The sequence below is a fragment of the Rhincodon typus genome, chromosome 8 (genome assembly GCF_021869965.1).
Source record: "Rhincodon typus isolate 14 chromosome 8, sRhiTyp1.1, whole genome shotgun sequence".
NCBI lineage: Eukaryota > Metazoa > Chordata > Chondrichthyes > Orectolobiformes > Rhincodontidae > Rhincodon > Rhincodon typus.
In genome coordinates, this window is record NC_063339.1 from 91,834,472 (window position 1) to 91,843,050 (window position 8,579).

The following is an 8,579-nucleotide window of genomic DNA, read 5'->3' on the forward strand; positions in this document are numbered from 1 at the left end:
AAAACAAATCTTACTGGGCAGTTTCCCGTTGACGAAGAGGGCATTACTACGATTCCTGGGTTTGAGGGATTTTTGTACGAAGTTCATACCGAATGTTAGCAGTGTTGCTGCTCCACTTACTGACTTGGTGAAGAAATGTAGAAAGTTTCAGTGGACAAAGGGATGTCAGAAGATATTTGGCAACCTGATAGCTGTGTTCACCAGTTTCCCAGTGGAACCCTACACAACGTCACTCAAATATCCATCGATGTCTTTGATGTGGGAGTCGTTGTTGGATTCATGCGTGAAGGCGACGGGAAAATTGAAACACTTATTGGATATTTCTCCAGAAAATTGAACAATCATCAACTGAAATATTCCTTGATTGAGCTTGGTGTGGCGTTTCAATATTTCAATATTTATATTACCAGTAATGTGGCTGAGACAATTGTATATGCTAATCAACACCTCTTTAAGTTTTTAGAGAAACTTATGGATAAGAATTCTAGACTCGTCAAATAGAGCCTATTATTGCAGCCATTCAAATTGAAAATTAAACACGTGATGAGAGAACGTAATTGCCCATGAACTGTCGTGACTATTATGAAGGAAGATGGGAGACTTCGGTGGTGTCAAAAAAAGGAATGAAATGGACTGTAGTAGTGAATGTTTGCATGTTTACAGTCAATGTACATATATATAGTAGTGTACCAGTGGCGTAAGATTAATTTCTTTTCTTAAAAAAAAAGTCAACATTTTATATTGTTGGTTCACTTTCTGTTATGGGTGTAAAATGGCTTTAAGGTGAGTATTTTGTCCAGATTTTCTTTTTCAACAAAGGGTTTAAGGCAGTTGTACCGGGCTGTCTATAGAAAACTCATAAACAGCTCGTGTAGTCTTTTTTTTAACGAAAATAAATAGGAACAATTGACGCCGTCTGAATGAATGTGGTCAAGCTTTCAAAGCACCACGATTTTTAGTTTCTCTTTTTCAGTAGCAACAGTTGTTACTGGAGTCTCATCAGGGTTTGGAAGTTGCAGTACATCTCTCCCTGCTACACTTTCTCAGAGTTGTCTTGATATTATTCCTCCTGGGCTGGAAGTGTTACAAGTGAGATAATCCATTTTATTGACTTTGACTTTGCCTTTACCAAGGGTGTGTTCATGGGATGTTGCGACATTGGAACAGCTAGCTAGTGATAGTTACTATATCCGTTATTTTGTTAAGCATTTCGATAGAGTCACAGCTGAGTGAATTATTTTCTTTATTCTTTCTTTCATGTTATTTTAACGACAGTGTATCAATAAAGTGTCTTTTGCTCCAAATCTGGTAATCTGACTAGTCGAATTGATCTGGAGCTCAATGCCTTACACTTACCTTTAAAATAAGAAAAACATAATTGCATCTGGACTATCTTGGGAATGTATTTTAAGGGGGTTAGGTCTGGACAATAACATCAGAAATGAACCCCAATTACAAAGTTATGATGTAATGTCGATCGCCGATGAAGCAGCTGAAAATTCTTGGACATTGGACACTACTCAGAGAAAATTTACAACAGTGGCCTATAATTGAGGCATGTGAACTTGAACAACCAGAATACTCTTTATTTGAGATAAATATAAGTATCCAGAGAAGCATTTCCCTTGCATTTCATTGGCTTCTGTTTCGCTAGGGCTTGAGACCACACTGAATATAATTCTGACATTATGGCAACTGTTTTCTCGCTCTACCTCCTTTCTATTATTTGTTCTTTCTTGCCGCCATTTCTTTCAACACCGTTTTGGGGTCTATGTTCTTCACTGCTACCTCATGAATTCATAAAAAAAAAGAGAGAGTTTCAAAGAGAGAAACAGAAGTCCAGTCAGGAAAATGTCTTCTATATATACAGGCTCATAAAGACATAGATTGGTTCATAGCTGTCAGACAATTTATATTACATCTGGTTAAAGCATAAAGAACAACAGCGAATCTGAAAGAAGCACCAAAACCAATATTGTCAAATCAAGCAAATATATGGCTTCAAAGCAATGTATCCCGGCAACATTGTAAGGATGGTCGGAGGTCGGAGATGGGAAATTGAGACAAGCATTATGAGCTCAACCTACCTTTCTTAACTTCTACTTTGAAATTAGACAAATGGGCTGAGGTGTCATTCATGTACGTTACACAACGTAGTGTTCAAATTTTGATGCTTATTTAGTTCAAGGCCCAGGTATTCCAATTGGAATGTCGCTTTCATTTTTAGAGGTTTAAGTTTAGTAGAAAATATGCTTAATGTAATTCAAGCGCGTCAAAGTGTACTGAAAATAAAAATTCGGGGACCTTGTAGCTTTAAATAATGGTTCGTGTTCATTAAATTCAGCATTAATTGGATTGCTTTGTTTGGAGAAAGAGTTGGATAAATTTCAAAGTATGCAGTTAACTCTAGGTGGTATATGGTCAGAGCGGGCTATATTGACATGGAGAAATCATTTTTTAAAAAAATGAGCTGAGACAGTGCTGCTGTTCGCAGGCTCCAGACAAGCAGAGCATGAAAATTCCTTGCTTTATGAAAAAGTCAATGCAGCTGATGATCAGAAAAAGGAGTCACGAAAGCAGTATTTACTTTAAGCAGTTGAAACAATTTGGGGCTTCCATAAACACGAGGGTGTGTAAACATTTAGTGAAGCTAGCTGCAATTGAAAGTGTTGGTTTCCTTCCTCTCAGTCAGAATGAAATTTTACTATCTTGAATATAGTGCGAAACAATTTTCAGTGAAGAAGATTGCGTCTTGGAAATGGGACTGTGTATTACTGTTGCAAGAGTATATGTTGTAATGTAATGTATAATTATTGCTGAATTTTACCAGTTTCAGTTTTTAAAAAATTTAGCAAATAGACTCAATGGATATTTCATCCCCTTCTTTAACTCCTCCCTGAATTTACTCTGGGTCCCAGCATAAATAAGTGGGTTAATGCAAGAACTTAATAAGAGAAGCATGAACCCGCTTTGTTGGAGAATAAATGTGGAATCATTGACATTAGAACCTGAGGAATAAGTGACACGTGCAATTTGGACATAGATAATCGTTACAAAGTAAAGCACATTTAACAGGATGAAACTGGCTGAAATGGCAAAAAGTAATACAATGGACTTTCTCCGTTTCTCCATCTCTAAGTCACTCTGATACTCCACATTATTCTGGGCTCGGAGTCTCCTGCGGGTCCTATTAGCTGCTAGAACGTGTCTCACAGTCAGAGCATTGAACAGTAAAATCAGAATGAATGGGAGACAAGGGTTTAAAATGGATCGCATCCAGTCATATGCAGTCCAGGCTGGTGATGTATAATATATTGTCTTTATGACACAAAACCAAGCTATCCCATTAATTTTGTACCTCGGTTCAAATTGAAAATATTTGAAGATATTTTTCAGAATGGCCAGTGCAGAAACGATTCCTACAACCCTTGTTGCCACATTCTTGGTGCAATATTTTACTTTCAAATTCTGGCATGAAATGGCCACAAATCGATCAAATGTGAAAGCAACAGTTAGCCAAACGGAGCTGTCAATGGCTACATAGATTAATGCAGTGCGCACTCCACACACAGGTGTTATAGACAGATAACTGAATGGGAAATAAATAGCTGCAATCCTGTTTAATATTACAGCCATGAGCATGACCAGGAGATCTGTCACTGCCATGGATAGCAGGTAACAAGTGAAACATCTGGAAAGGCCACATCTTCTTCGAATTAGGATCACAATCACAGCCAGGTTAGCTATTATACGGGGGGGGGGGGGGGGGGGGGGGGGGGAGTTGAAGGAGGTGGGTGGTGGTGGAGAGAGAGATAGAGAGAGAGAGAGAGAAAGAGAGTATTTACTAGTAATTGATTTGACTTTCAACAATTCATTAGTTTATTGCAAAGCATGTGAATTTTAATGCTCGCAAATCTGAAAGAAAGCTGAAAGTTGTATTTTATTCTGAATGTAATTATCAATAAAATAATATGTATTCAACATGAGACATATCAATGTCATAATAAGTGAAAATATCAAATGCTATCGGACAGTGGACAAAAAAAAAAGAATTGGCATTGAAACCAACATGGGAGTGTCCCATGTTAATTATAACATCAGCAAAAGAATGTAGAAAATTCTGAAGTATGGGACTGCCAAATCATCGAATATTAGGTGCAGAAAAATACATGAACAATGGTTATTTCTCTGAGGGTCTAAGTGTATCATTTTGAATGTAAAACTACTGACTGCTGTAAAGCTCACTGTCAACCTGTAGAAACATATCCCCATATATTGCAACGATTAGTGAGATGCATGCAAACCTTTCATATTCCACCCAACTAGAAAGAATGCAAGCAGCAAAACTTAGTAAGGTAACGTCAATTTATAGTCACAGAATCGTACACACCTTTAGCACAGAAAAAAAGCGCTTCAGCATAGTGCATTCACGCCAGTCATAAATAAGCAGCCAACTGTTCTAACTATATTTTCTAGCATTTGTCCTATCGCGTTGTATGTCTTGGACACACAAGTGCATATTTAAATACTTCTTGATTATTACGAGAGATTCTGCCTCTCCACCTTTTTAGGTAGTGAGTCCTAGATTCCCACCACCCTCCTGGTAAAAGCCTTTACCTGTAAACCTTCTGTCCTTCACCATCAAAATATGCCCCTGGTCATTCATTCTTACAAAAATGGGAAAAGTTTCTTCCTTTTTGCCCTAACTCTGTCACTCATAATTCTATAGGTCACAATTACAGCTTCTCCTATTTTTATTTGCACAAAGTAAAATTTCTCTTCACAACTGAAACGTTCTAGTCAAGCCAAAGACCAGCAGAGAGATGTTGGCATGGGCATAGTTGATGACAATGAGCTGGCTAAGGACTGATGGACTCTCTTCAACCTATATCTTTCTTTTCTGTCCTTACTCTTAAATTATTCAAACCAATGCAGTGTTGTGGCGACAAATTAAAGCTTTTCACTGTATTTTATTGTATTCTTACTGTAAAATACATGTGACAATAAAAGCAAAACCAAATTTTAAAAATCCTTATAAGTCTCCTCTGCTATTATTTCTATCCTATGATGTGGATTGCATACAATCCTCTAGCTACGGTCTAAATTATGTTTTACACAGTTCCAGTGTAACCTTGGTGCTCTTAAAGTCTATGCTTCGAGTAATAAGGACAAGTACATCATATGCCTCCTTAAACACTTTATTCAACAATGCCACTACCTTAAGGAACTCATGTGCATGGACACCAAGGTCATTCTGATCCTTAGTGCTTTCCAGCATCCTAACGTTCATCATATGCTTCCTTCTGGGTCTATAGGTGTGAGACTGCAAAAGCACAGCAGGTTAGATAGCACCCGAAGAGCAGGTAAGTCCATGTTTCGGGCTGAAACCCTTCAACAGGACTAGAGAGGGGGAGGGGAGCCCAGAAATAGAGGGAGGTGGTTTGGGCTGGTCGAAAGGTAGAAGAGATGGTGATAGGTTGATGCAGGTAGGAGGTTATTGTGATTGGTCCATGGGAAGGATGGATTGGATACGTGAGTAGAAAGATGGAAAGATTAGGCCAGGTCAGGAGGGGAAGGCTGAGGTGGAGGGATTTTGAAGCCGGTTAAGTCAACATTAAGGTAATTGAGCTGTAAGCTTCCAAGGCGAAATTTATTTTTGCTCTCATTCTCCCCAGTATAGGGCAGACCACATCAGGAGCAATGGATGAAACGGATAAGGTTGGATGAAGTGCAGGTGAATCTCTGCCAGATCTGCAAAGATTGTTTTGGGCCTTGGACGGAGGTTAGAGATGTGGTGTGGGGGCAAGAGTTGCATCTCTTGTTGTTGCAGGGAAAGGTACCGGCTGTGGTGGAGGAATTGGTGGGGAGTGTAGAGCTGACAAAAGAGTTATGAAATGAATGGTCCCTGCGGAAAGCAGATATGGGTGGTGAGGAAAATATCTTTTTGGTAGTGGGGTGTGATTGTAGGTGGCGGAAATGTCAGAGGTTCTTGCATTGGGCTCAGAGGTTGATGGGTGTGGTACGTGAAGACTAAGGTGACTCTATCCTTATTGCTGTTGAGGAGATGTTGTTTGAAGGCAGAAGTGTGGGAAATGTAGGAGATGCAGATGAGGGCATCCATAATTACAGAGGAAAAGCACTAGACTCCCCACGAATTCCTCCACCACACCCGGTACATTTTCCTGCAACCGCAAGAGGTGCAATGCCTGCCTCCACACCTCGCCTCTTATTTCCATTCAAGGCCCAAAACAATTCTTCCAGATCTGGCAGAGATTCACCTCTACTTCATCCAACCTTATGTGTTGCATCCATTGCTCCCAATATAGTCTCCTCTACATCGAGATGCCAAACGCAGACTTGGGGTCCAGTGTGTGGAACATCTGTGCTCTGCACCCAACATCTAACCCGACTTTCAGGTTGCCATCCATTTTAATTGCCCCTTCCATTACCCTCACAGCATGTCTATCCTTGGCCTCCCCCACTGTCAGAGTGAGGCCAAACGTAAACTCAAGGAACAAGTCCTGATATTTCCTCTTGTAAACTTACAGCCCAATGACCTCAACATTGACTTCAACAACTTCAAAATTCCTCCATACTCAGCTGTATCACTTGTCTAGTCCTCCCCCTCCTGATCTGACCAAACCTGTCCATTGTTCCTATTCACCTATCCACTCCACCCTTCCCAAGGAACAATCACAATAACCCCTATCCGCATCAACCCATGACCATTTCTCCTACCCTTCCCCTATCCCGAGCCACCCCTATTTATTTCGGTCTCCCCTCCCCTTCTCCAGTTCTGACGAAGGTTTTTGGCCTAACATGTTGACTTACCTGCTCCTCAGATGCTCGTCGACCAGCTGTGCTTTGCAGCCTCACATCTATAGACTCTGTTTTCCAGCATATTCATCCCCTAGTGTCTCCAAATTGTATGTTGCCTTGCCTTGTTTCTCCTGCCCAAGATCTTTCCTCTACATTTATTCGGATTGAATTAATTTTTGACTGGTCAGTCCATATGACCAGCCATATATCTCCTCTTGTAGTCCAAGGTTATTTACACCGCATCAGTTTTTGTGTCTGCCAACTTTATTGACTGAGGTACACATGTTGATCAATGGACACATGAAGACACAGAAGAAATTGTTAACTGTCATTCTGTACTGATCCGAGATCAGGCACGTAGCGTCTATCTGGTAACGCTGTTGTCTGCGGGAATGCATTGACTGTCTTTATACCTTTTCCTCATTATAAAGTGAGCAAATTATGAATAAATTCCTTTTGTCTCTGCGAAACTTTGATTTGTCAACCTGATCATTCAGTTTTGGTGCTTGATCATGCTTTGCACCAATGGAACAGGCGGGTGTTGTGGTCATGCTTGCAGAACTCCGCCTGACCCCAACTTCCACACACGCCCTCCCACCAACTTTCCCCACCGCCCCCGCCACACACACACACACACACACACACACGCGCGCTATGGAACAAAATGCATAAATTCCTCTTTGCTGCAGTGAGCTTTACATGTTGATGATGGAATGGATTCTAGAATGAATAATTGAAATTAAACATTATTAATTACATGTTAGGGATTCCATATGTTCTAGTTTTTCAATTAGCATCAGGAATCTAGTGAGATGCAAAGTATGCAAAGTCTTGCCCATTTATGGTGACAAACGAAAGCCTGCAAACAAACTATCATCATTTTAGAAACATCAGCAGCAGTTAATGTCGAAGAAGAGAACAAAGACAATTCAATAAGAGTCCGAGACTGAGAGTAGAAAGATAACGCTCCGTGGGTTTTGGGCAACAGTTTTTCGGCCTTAAATGTGTTAATGTGCCAACATATTTCTGTCTACACCTCGCGGCTTGATAATGCCTCTTAATGAAAGGCAATCATTCACTCAATCGAGAATTATTTATGGTTAAGGTCAACCAGTTATAAATCACCTTTTGACATTATTCCATACATTTAAAGATAAAAATACGATAATCCTGCAATACACCGTGGTCACAATTTGATAATCCACCAACAACTGCAGCATCAGCAAAATATAACTTAATTTAAACTGTATTACCAGTGTGGATATTCACACGCATGAGCTTTTTCAATTCCACAATATAACAAATTGATTTCACATTAATAACGTTTTGCTTGATAATGCTTTCAGAATAACATTGCAAGTCACCCAGTGAAACAATCTTTACACCATTGTACAATATGATACCTTAACAAAGTCAATGACACACCTGAATTTAATTTACCTTGCGAAATGCTGAAGTTTAATAGGAGAAATTATATTATGAAAACTATGAAATGTTAGCTGTCCCAGAAAGAAAACAAACATATTGAAGGGAGAAGGAAATTCCGTTTTGGTGCGAGCAAATTGGCCTGGTGAGGGAAAAAAATGATATTTATTGCGAGCTGTTAGCACATTACCGTTGATTAGATGGACAATTAAGACACTAAAATTGTAAATTTGCCCTGTCAAACGGAATAATTTATACATTTAAATGGATTACATTTCAGCGATGAATAGAAGTGGAATCATTAAATATGATAAAAGGAAACCTGCAATATACAG